This window comes from Canis aureus, chromosome 24 (assembly GCF_053574225.1).
Source record: "Canis aureus isolate CA01 chromosome 24, VMU_Caureus_v.1.0, whole genome shotgun sequence".
Lineage (NCBI taxonomy): Eukaryota > Metazoa > Chordata > Mammalia > Carnivora > Canidae > Canis > Canis aureus.
Genome location: NC_135634.1, coordinates 13,991,834 through 14,003,701, shown reverse-complemented (window position 1 = coordinate 14,003,701; position 11,868 = coordinate 13,991,834).

The window sequence follows — 11,868 nt, the reverse complement described above, 5'->3', positions numbered from 1 at the left end:
TATATGTAGCTACCAGGAAAACAGATTGCTGGATTGACCCAAGATATGGATGTAACAAGATGGAAGTGGTAGAAGGCAAGGTGGTGAGGACACTTAGCATCTTCTTTTTTTTTTTTTTTTAAGATTTTATTTATTTATTCATGACAGACAGAGAGGCAGAGACACAGTCAGAGGGAGAAAAGCAGGCTCCATGCAGGGAGCCCGACGCGGGACCCGATCCCAGGTCTCCAGGATCACACCCTGGGCCGAAGGCGGTGCCAAACCGCTGGGCCACCAGGACTGCCCTTTTTTTTTTTTTTTTTTTAAGATTTATTTATTTATTTTTATTTATGATAGACACAGAGAGAGAGAGAGAGAGAGAGAGGCAGAGACACAGGCAGAGGGAGAAGCAGTCTACCTGCGGGGAGCCCGTTGTGGGACTCGATCCTGGGACTCCGGGATCATGACCTGAGCTGAAGGCAGACACAACCACTGAGCCACCCAGGCATCCCAGCATCTTCTTAACAGAATGGAGTAAGTGATGAACCCCAGGAACTAGGCTGGAAGGAGCAAAAGTGGAGGTATGATGGTAAAATTGGCAGAAAAACAGGTCAGAGGTTTAGGGGATTCTGGTGAACAGAGCAAACAAACTGATAGAGCAGGATGATAGCAGATGAGAGTCAAAAGTAAGGTCCTCAGGTGTAGGACTTAGAGAGAAGACAGTTCTGGGCAATGCCAATGTTTAAGGTGTGGAAGCCTGAAGTGAGAGAGAGGGAAGATCATTGGTGCCCAATCTATGATGTTGCGTGAGTCTTTCCATGAGTGCTAAAGTCCCCAGGATGACGTGGGTAGAAAGGGAGTATGATGAGTGAGGCATCAAAGTCCTCAATGAATGAGAGAAGTGAGTATAAGGCCAGAAGCTGACAGCCATAGGTCTGGTGAATGTGACCTGGACCTCAAGGTTTGTACCTGAGAGTAGGAGAGTAATGGTCTGAAAGAAGTAGTAGAGACCAGGGGTGCTGCTGCCAGCTGAGGACTCTATGACATTCAAGGCATAAGGGAAAATGGGATCTCCACTTCAGAGAGTGGGTAGGGGATTTTCTTGGGGTTCAGTCCGGTTTCCTGAAAAGCTAGGAGGTGGAAGAGTTGGAGATGAGGATATAACTAATCTGGGTGATAGCAGGGTATCTGTTAGAAGGGAGGGAGTAGCTGCTGGAAAAATGAGGGAAGAGGAAGCACTGCATTGTCTGGGCAAGAGAGGACACTTGGAGGCCCACACCTGGGCTGATGACAAGATGGCGGGGATGAGAGACAGGGGCCTGCGTTGTTGGCCTCAACGTTCTGGGCAACTAAATGTGGAGATCTTTAGGGGTCTTAGATCCAAACAGAATACATGAAAATTAGTAATGGAGAACCTCACTACAATGGATGTGGGAGTTTTCTGGCAGGGGGACACTCACCCCTACCGCTTGTAGCCAATTGCAGACCCCACAGGAGTAGCCAGACTTGACCTTACATGGACTTGAACTTGATCTTGCATGGACTTGACCTTGCATGTGAATACCACTGGACTCCTCCAGGCCGCAGTTCCCCAGTGAAAAGCCAACACACTTCAGAGTTCCAGTTAACTCCAGTTAACTCCAACAGGCTTCTTAAATTACCCCCTTTCTCCTTAAAAACAGGTGGCTCTCTTTTGTTCCCCGAACTTGCATACAGTTTTGCTACAGCTTGTTTGTCCCAGATTATAATTATCTTTCATCCACGAATGAACCCATCTTTTACTGGTAAAATAACTGGCAGTTTCTATTTTTAGGGTTAACAAATGCGTTGGGGAGTTTTGCTCATGTCCTGGAGGAGGAGGAACAGGAAACTCTCCAGGGATCATGCCCGGAAAAGATTCCTGCCCAGGAGGATTGCAGAGCCTCTAGGATTTTTCCCACTTGCTGGAAATAGTTGTTTACGGTTAAGTTAAAGGGCAAAGATTTTACCTGTAGACTTAGGAAAGGGTGAAGATTATACCAATAGGTCCCTCAATAGATATTTATTCAACTGAATTGAAATACAGAGTTCAGCTCATGTGTTAATTGTGGAATAACAGCCCATCAGAGCTGGAGAGACCCGTAGGAGAGACACATATTGTGTATGACAGTCCACTCCACAGCATGCACTTTAGTGACCTCCTTTAGTGACACATGCACCAGCCCCCGCTCCTGTTTGTCTCCCAACCACTGCCCCCAAGGTTGCCTTTCAGCTGTCTCAGACTGTTGTTACTTCCTCAGATTCTTCTAGTTCTTTCTATCTCCCTGCATTTGCTCTCATGTCTTCTTGGAAGGAACCTTCCCCATTTCTGTCTGGCTACTTCCATTCATTTTTCAAGCTCTTTCTGGCTCTCCCAGGCACACATAGTGGCTCCTTCTGTTAGTTCCTGCTACGCTCTCTCACACTTCCATCAAAGAATAATCATGTCACAACAGAGTTGCCTGCTGCAATATTGTGATTTATAACAAATATATATTTGGTCATTCAGATGACCAGGATATATAGTTCTAATATGTATTTGGTCTTTGTCCATCGTTCCTGGCTCACAGTTCCCAGGACCCTCAGTCTCTTTCTATTCTGTGTCTTTACACCCAGTTCTTTTGAGCCTCAGGATCTCAGGAAGTGATTAAGTGCATGGATTTCAAAGCCAGATAAACCCTGGACTAAAATTCCAGGTCCACCACTTACCAGCTACAAGCTGCTGTCCTTAGGCAAGTTACTTAAACTTTTGCAGCCTCAGTCTCATTATTTATGACATGGGAGTGATGATGGAGGTGGCGGTGTGATGGAAAGGTAAGATAATGTTCTGACATCCAAATGAGACCATGTATACAAAGCTCTTTGCATGGTGCCTGGCGCACAGTAAAGTCTCTTTATATATAAACCGTCACTTTTCCTGATTTTTAAAAAAAAAAAATAGATTCAGAAATTTCCTTACAACCTAGATTATTCAAGTCCTGGTGAAAAGATTCATACCACTTGAGAAACCTGGATGCCAAATTATTAGTTCAAGATAAGAGTACCAAACAGACCAGACACTATGTTACCCTCCCTACCTCCTCCCTGGGGACAGTGCCAGGGACATATTGAGAAATTCTCATTACCCACCTCACATTTTTTAGATTCTGTCATGACTATTATTCCTGTCTTTGCCGTGTCATTTTAACTTCTTTCCACAGCATGTCACATTTCCAAGCTAATTCCCACTGAGCTGTGATAGTGAAAGTCTCCTTAATTTAAACCTTCAGCCAGAGAGAGTGACCCCCTCCTTATTTTTGAGTCCAAGATCTGGGGCTCTGTCCAACTTTGAGAATGAACCCTCCTTCCCCACCCTACCCCCACTCTCACTGCAGCCCATTGATGACACTGTTTATCCTCAAAGGAAAGAAAAGCAGGTTTTTATTTATGGGCCAGATGATGTATCATATAGAGTTGCAAAGAATTCCCCACTGGACGTCTCAGCAGCCAAGGGCCGAGTGCATTAGTCAAAGACGCTATTGATACAAGGGAACAGCACCAAGTGTCCTCAGCTGCCCCGAGAATGTCTTTCCTGAGATATTTGTCTGGAAGTAGGTCTGACATTTCTGACATTTGCAAGGGAGCCTGGGGGACTGCCGTCTTAAGCAAGGAAGCAGCTGGTAGCTCTCTCCCACAATCTGCCCTGAAATGTTGTGAAATTCCGTTGTTTTTGGACAGCCAGCACAGGGGCCCTGAGAACGTGGGACAACGGGTCATTGCAGAATGCTTAAATCACACCTGGTTCCGGGCCCCGAGAGCCGGCCAAGCACATTCTTGTCTGTCCTTCCCTCTATCTTTCTCTCTCTCTCTCTGCCACCCTCCCTTGTACTTTCTTTTCTTGTGTGTGTACCCACACAGAACTTTAATAAAACCTATGATGAAGGTTAAATATGTTTAGGATAAAATGTACTTTTGTGGTAACTCCTTTTAAATTAAATAAAAGTTCTGAAAGGTCAGGAATGTATCACAGCAGCATCAGGGAAGAGTGAATCTCAAACATCTTATTTGAGAAAAGAACTTCAAATCTGGTTTTGAGGGTACAGCCCCCGTAGAACTAAGTTTCAAATTTTAGCCCCAAATTCCAATGATGATGGCTGTGTTTAGCTGGATTGTTCACTTTCTCCTGAGTAAGAGAACACAGAGTGTGTTATATTTGGGAGTCATGTTTACCCAAATTCATAATGTACTTTCTTGCCCAGTTCTAGTTTGGGATGACTGAGACACTCTCGTGGGTCATGAGATTGAGTTATCCTACAAAACACAGGTTCAACGTTGATGAAACTTCTAAGACATGAAGCTCAACAACCCAAAGAAATACAATGCGTGGTTTTCCAACCTCAGTTAAAATGATTTTTTCCTCAAGGATATATTTTGGGTCTTTTTGTTGTTGTCGTTTGACTAATTTCCTTCAGCTGCTGCAATATGGAGGTAATATTTATCAGCTCTGTTGAGACAGGTGGGTCAGGCAGTCTCTTAGCTCTTTCCCTCAGAGATCATGCAGTGATGCTGCCAACATGCTGTCCTCCTCCACAGTCTCCATATCCCTGCCTGGCATGGAGGCATCTGGACTTCTCAAGACCCTGCAACTGCTTCCTCTCCCTTCTCCCCACCTCCTAGCCCTCTACTTAATCCACTTTTCAATCTCCTGGGCTAGAAACACACTTGCCTTCTCCATCTTACCAGAGGTGAAGTGTTTCACCACTGGCTGGGGGTGAGGGCAGGTGGCTGGTGGCTAGTATTTGCTGGTGTCTGTAGTGTAAACACATCCACTGTGGGAGTATTTTAAGTCAATTTAACAAGAAGCTCACATAATTCCTGAAAATTCAATAACCAGCTCTCCCAAAGGTAGAGGGTTCTGGGGCATCGCTGCAACCTTCCATTGATTCTGCCCTTAACTCTGAGCTATCTTTCTCCTCCTCTGTATTGTAGACCTTCTCAAGGAGCGATCCACAATCACTGCTTATATTTCCTAACACTGAAGTCTCTTGGGCCCTTACAATCTGACTTATACCTCTTTGAAATCATTAGTAATTTTTGTTGTTGTTGTTGTTACTACAAAAGCTATCCATGTGAAATCCAAAAGCAAAACCAAAAAGAATCCATCAACACAAATGATAGTATAAAAGAGACACCATCAGTGAGCTTCGAATTGCAAACCGACACTCTTGTTCCTTGTCTACTTTAGCCTCTGCACCATAGGTCACTAGTGGCCTCCCCCTCTACTGGGACCTCTTCTTTCTTCTTTTTTGTGCTTTTTTTTTTTTTTTAAGATTTTATTTATTTATTCATGAGAGACACAGAGAGAGAGAGAGAGAGAGAGGCAGAGGGAGAAGCAGGCTCCTTTCAGGGAGCTCCTTTCAGGGAGACATGGGACTTAATCCCAGGTCTCCAGGATCACGCCCCAGGCTGAAGGCGGTGCCAAACCGCTGAGCCACTGGGGCTGCCCAGGCTTTTGTTTTTAAATTGAAGTATGGTTGACACCCAATGTTACATTCATTTCTACATGTTATGCCGTGCTCACCACAAGTGGAGCTCCCATCTGTCATCATACAACACTACTACAATATCATAGAATATATTCCCTGTGCTCTGCCTTTCATCCCCCTTACTCCATAACTGGAAGCCTGAACCTCCTGCTCCCCATCACCCATTTTACCCATCCCCCCCACTTCCTCACCTCTGACAGCTATCCATCTGTTCTCTGTATTTACAGGCGTGTTTTGGCTTTTTGTTTTTGTTTTTATTTATTCATGAGAGACACACAGAGAGAGAGAGAGAGAGAGAGAGAGAGAGAGAGGCAGAGAAGCAGGCTCCACACAGGGAGCCCGATGTGGGACTCGATCCTGGGGCCCCAGGATCAGGCCCTGGACCGAAGGCAGGCGCTAAACCGCTGAGCCACCCGGGCTACCCAGCTTTTTGTTTTTCATTTGTTTTGTTGTTCATTTGTTTTGATATTTCTCTTTCTCTGTCTGACTTATTTCATTTAGCATAATACCCTTTAGGTCCATCCATGTCACAAATGGCAAGAGCTCATCCTTTTTAATGGCTGAGTAACATTCCATTGTATATACCTACCATATCTTCTTTATCCACTCGTTTATGGATAGACACTTGGGCTGCTTCCATATCTTGGCTACTCTAAATGATGCTGCAATAAACATGAGGGTACATATATCTCTTTTAGTTAGGAGGTCTCCTTTCTTTGGCTATGCCTTCCTGTCCTTCCATCTCTCCAATATGCCTTCCTCCTCTCTTACCTCTTCCTCCTCTGCCCCCACAATGTCTATGTCCCTAGAGCTCTCATATACCTTCTTCTCTTCCCTTCATCATTTCCATCAACCTTGACGTTGGTGACTCACAAGCAGATCTCTCTATCTAGGGCCTCTCTTCAGTATCCCATTTGCCTCCAGTTCCTTTTCCTCCCAGAAATGGGAGTAGTTCATAAAAAACTCCACCAGCTTGACATCTTCTCTGCTGTTAACTACAAATACCATAGAGTTCCTCTGCACTCTGCACACATATATCTTGCTTATTGAATCTCCCAGCTACCTCTTATTCCTTTTCACCTCTGCAGTTGAGACCATTATTACCTATTGTCATACCTTCTGGCCTCTGGAATTGACAAGGGTTCCTCTTCAGTTGAAAAGAGACTCAGCTATAAGATTTTTATTTATAAAACATAGCTTCAACCAACCTCACCTTCCAGCTCCAATACCTTTGATTATATGAGGTTTCACCTTAGCCTAGCATCAAGGTCCTCAATGACATGACCAACCGCTGATTATCTCCCAACATTATCTACCACTCCAGCATTTACCTGCTCCTGGACTTGTCCATGTTGTTCCCTCTGTCTGCAATTCCTCATTCCCCGTTTCTACATATCTAAATCCACCCATCTTCAAAACCAGGTTCAAAAGCTACCTCTCCTCTGAACTTTCTTCTGAGCTCCACAGGTGTAAATAATTGCACTTCCATTCTCTGAACTCAGAACACTTTTCTTGTGTCACATCACTTTCTGCCTTGCATTAGAGTAATTTGTGAAAGAAAGAAGGAAACCTAACATTTATTAGCTCAGTCATTGCATTAGAACTTTTTATTAGCTCCTTCAATGTTTACACAACCCTGGGAGGTGGATACGATTACCTCTCATTACAGAAAAGGAAACAGTGGTTCAGAGTAGCACCATGAAATTGAATTTATGTGGCAGCCTGTATGACTCTATATCCATGCTATTACCACTCCATCACGTCTGCCTTAACTCTCCTCTCATGGTAACCTCCTTGAGACTAAGGACTATATTTTGTTCATATACCTCAAGACTCCCAGTGCAGGGCCTGGCACCCAGCCAGCACTCTGAAAGCTGAGGGACTGAATGAAGGATGGATTGACTGATGGGTTTGCCCACTGCTCATTTCCCAGCTGTGCTGTGGATTGCAGCTGTGCATTCCAAAGTTACAGACACTATAAATATCTCACCACCCATTCACATTTAGATGTTTCTTCCTGCCCTCTGTGTCCTACTTCTGGGTCTCTCTTTGATTGGCAAGCTTTGAAGGAGGCAGAGATGGAATCTGTGGTTCTTTTTTGTCCAGATTCTGAGTGTAACAATCAACAAATGATTTCTGGTGATGGAAAAAAGTTGTTTTTCAGAATGATTTTATGCTGCTTTCTAGATCAATTCTATTTGCATTTCCTCCACGTCATTGTAACAGATAGAAATTGCATGCTGAGTCCACTGTGACAACACCTCTGTTATGACAATTATTTAGTCTTTTTTTTTTTTGAAGATTTTATTTATTTATTCATGAGAGACACACACAGAGAGAGAGGCAGAGACAGGCAGAGGGAGAAGCAGGCGCCATACAGGGAGCCCGATGCGGGACTTGATCCGGGGACTCCAGGATCACACCCTGGGCCGAAGGCAGGTGCTAAACCGCTGAGCCACCCAGGGGTCCCCCCAGTTATTTAGTCTTAATTTAGCCTTAAGATCCCCAGCCTATTGTGACCTATGCTACTCCTCCTGCCCCACCCCTCATCCGCCCCCTGCTGGCCGCTCAAAGCCCTCATTCTTTACAATTCTACCAGTGCAGGTGAGTCTACACAAGTGCCTGACCCAGAGCTTCCCACAAACCACACCTATGGGCCTGACTCCTCCACCAAATTCTTACCTGTTCTTGGTTTCTTCTAGATCTACTTATCTAAACTAACTGAGACTAGACAACCTTTCACGGAATTACTACATTATTCCCTACTCCTTCCATTAAGCAGTAGCATCGTGGAGTACTTTAATTGAAAAACTAACTGATGGTGGGAACTCAGGTACCCTGGTCTCCTATTGAAAAAGGTATTTTATTTAGAGCAAGGGGACTTCTCTAGGAACATCCTATTGTGCCAGCTACCTGTGTGCCTGGCCCTAGCCACACACTGTCTCCCAGTGTGTGCCTCCAACTCTCTCCATGCTTGATTTGCAGCCAGAAAGTGATGATGAACCAAACTCTCATTGTTTGCAATCTGATTCACAGACCAGGCTGATGAAACTGGTGACAAACATAGATGTGATTCTTCAAAGAGCAAGAGTGATATATGGCCCCTGTGGAGGTGGGCATTCCCCAGCCTAAGGAAGTGGTTGTCAAAGCTGGCCAAGGGGCCTTAAAGACCAGCAGGGACAGTGTTTCTGCTCTTTTGACTCTTCTATCAGTGCTGTCTCTGACAGAATGTGATATTAACCCGTCCTTTGTACCATATTTTCCAGTGCTTTCTGACATAGACAAAGGGGCCCCCGAGGGATGGCCCAGCCCCTTGGCAGGGTCAGAAGGGGAAGGACACCACACTCTCACTGTCCTGCAGCTGGTAGGATGAACAGGACTCTGCACATTCCTTTGCTTGTTCAAAAGCACCAAAAAGCCTCTGGCTCCCTTGGTGTATTGCTTTGATATAAGAAAATAATTCTTCTTCTTCTTCTTTCTTCTTCTTCTTCTTCTTCTTCTTCTTCTTCTTCTTCTTCTTCTTCTTCTTCTTCTTCTTCCTCTTCTTCTTCTTCCTCTTCTTTTCTTCTTCTTCTTTCCTCCTACTCCTTCTTCTTCTCCTTCTTCCCCTTCTTTCTTCTTCTTCCTCCAAATTAGTGCATAAATTCCACCGAGACCTCAGATTTGTGGTGGATAGATTTCATGGGCATCCATGCACTGAGCAGCTGTTGTGGGATTTCTGACTTTTGAATGTACATTTATTCCCATGAAGAACTCCAGGGACATCTAAGCCCTTGGATGCTCCCTCCTCTGCTTGTCCTCTCTCTCTGTCCCCAACACAGAGGTTACTGTAGCTATTACTGCAACTGTTTGGAGCTGTTCAGTAAAAAGTCTCTTTTAATCCAGCGTTACTAAAATGTGTCCTAGTTTGTTCGCATGTATTTATTTGAATCTCAGTGTATGGTGGGATGAAATATAACACTAAGAAGTAAAATTGTTCTACTGTGACTATGAATAATGTTATTATTAGCCTGTTTGTGGATATTGGAAAAATTTTATTTGTGGCAAGGTGATATACTGAAAAAGAGAGAGCATGTGTCCCTGATATAAGAGCTAGGAATTGGCTAGATAAATGTCCAGCATTATAGGTAGACAGGTAGGTAGGTAGGTAGGTAGATAGACAGATTATACACACATACATTACATGTATATATTTGTATATGTGACACATATATTTAAAAGGATAGAGAAATGTTTATCTCAAGTACTGAATGATGGGAGTTCAAAATTCCTTTTTCTTTAAGGAGAAGGAAAACAGAGGTCAGGCTGTGAGACAGAGGAGGATAGGTTGATTTTGCAATGGAGATGGGGGGTCTGATCTCCTGCACAGTTAGCCAGAACAGCCTTTTGTCATGTGCTGGCTCCTGGCCCTGACATCGTGGGTGCACTTATTGGGCTCACCAGTTCAAGAGGATGTTCAAGAAGCAGATGTTCAGGGATGTCCCCAGCTTTGACAGAGGCAGCCCATGGCCAAAGCTGTGTTCCCAAGGCAAGGCCAAGACAGTGTCCAAGGGAATTCTTCCTGAAACACTCTGGGGATGCAGCCTTTGGAAAGGTCTGGCACTCATGCACTTGACTTATTAGCTGCCGTACAAGCAGGAAATAATCCCCAGAGGCAACGGCATCCTCAAATATGAACAGCGATCCTGAATTTGCCTGCAGTGTTAAGGAATGAGGGACTCTGAAACTTAACGTTTTAAACTCTTTAACATTTTGAACAATTTCTTGATGTCTCAGAATCATTGTGAAAAAGCACAAATTCACTTTAGAAAAAATAATCTAATCCAGATGCTAGTCTCAGGCCCAGCTGCATCAAAGGGTCAGGTAAACTTGCTGAGAATAGAGAGTCCTGCCTCAAGCTCTGAATTCTAACATAGTAGGTTTGGAGTGGGCCCTGGAATCTGCACTTAAACCAGCTGGTATATAGCCGGATTTGGGGACACTGGCCTGCTGGTTTAACTACCCATAACCTTTGAAATCCCTTCCACAATATCCCCAAGCCAAAGAGTCTTTACAGCATTGTTTCTCTTACTGAGCTGGAATCTGCCACAGAGGAGTGTTTACCCATCTGCCCTGGTTTACCCTTTGGCACAATAAATCAAAGCATTCTGAATTCAGGGGTTGAGAGAAGAGCCCAGGGCAGGGGAGCTGATGGGTTGTGAATAGGAGTGTATTTGAGTGTGCAGATATGTGTATGTGTACATAAATGCATGCTTGCATGTGTTCAGGGTAGCTTAAAGCAGACATAACGCAAAAGTGAAGCTAACATTTAGAGATCAGCTGGGGACTTGGCACATCCAGGTCCAATAGCCATCAAGATCCAAGAAGCAGGGGTGCCTGGGTGGCTCAGTTGGTTAAGCATCTGCCTTCAGCTCCCAGGGTCCCAGGATTGAGCCCCATTCCCTCTCAGCAGGAAGCTTGCTACTCCTCCTCCTTTGCCACTCCCCCTGCTCATGCTTTCTCTCTTTCTCTGTCTGTCTGTCTGTCTGTCTCTGTCTCTCTCAAATAAATAAATAAAATCTTATAAAAAAAATATCCAAGAAGCAGAGATTGGGGCAGGCTGGGAAGGCGTGCAGAAGCCGAGCAGAGTGAACATGAGACTACCTAATTTAAGGCAACATTATTGGCTTGACCTTCAGAACCGTAGGCCAAGAAGAGGGGACAGGAAGCCAGCATACCAGTTAGAGAAAATGGTATGGGGAAACCTCAGAATACCCAGGAGACTAGAGCAAAAGGAAGTCAACCATTCCCCCTTGTAGGGGCTAAAAAAGGAGCTGCTGGTTTACAGCATCAACGTGGAGTGTGGTGCCCTTAGTTCAGAACTAAAACTATTGCTAGGTCCCATTAGTGCATGGGGCAGGAGCTGTCATCTGCATGGACTCTTCCATTCTGAGGAGGGGCAGGGACTGTGCAGAAGGATGGGTCTCATTTGAAGCTTCTATCGTGACGCTGGGATGAAGCAGACCCTAGATACTTGGGTCTCCCAATACCTTCCAGTTTTCATGAATTCTTTGCCACTCTGGTTGAGTGCCTTTAATTAATAAAGTACGATATTCCAGAAGTGGTCTAATCAGCTTGGAATAAAGTAGAATGAATACCTTCTTTGTTCTGGATATCAAACTGCTGTTTTTATTTTTTTTAAAGCTTTTTTTATTCTTATTTATTTATTTTTTTATTCATGAGAGACACAGACAGAGAGAGGCAGAGACACAGGCAGAGGGAGAAGCAGGCTCCATGCAGGAAGCCCAACGCGGGACTCGATCCCAGGACTCCAGGACCATGCCCCAGGCCGAAGGCAGGCACCAAA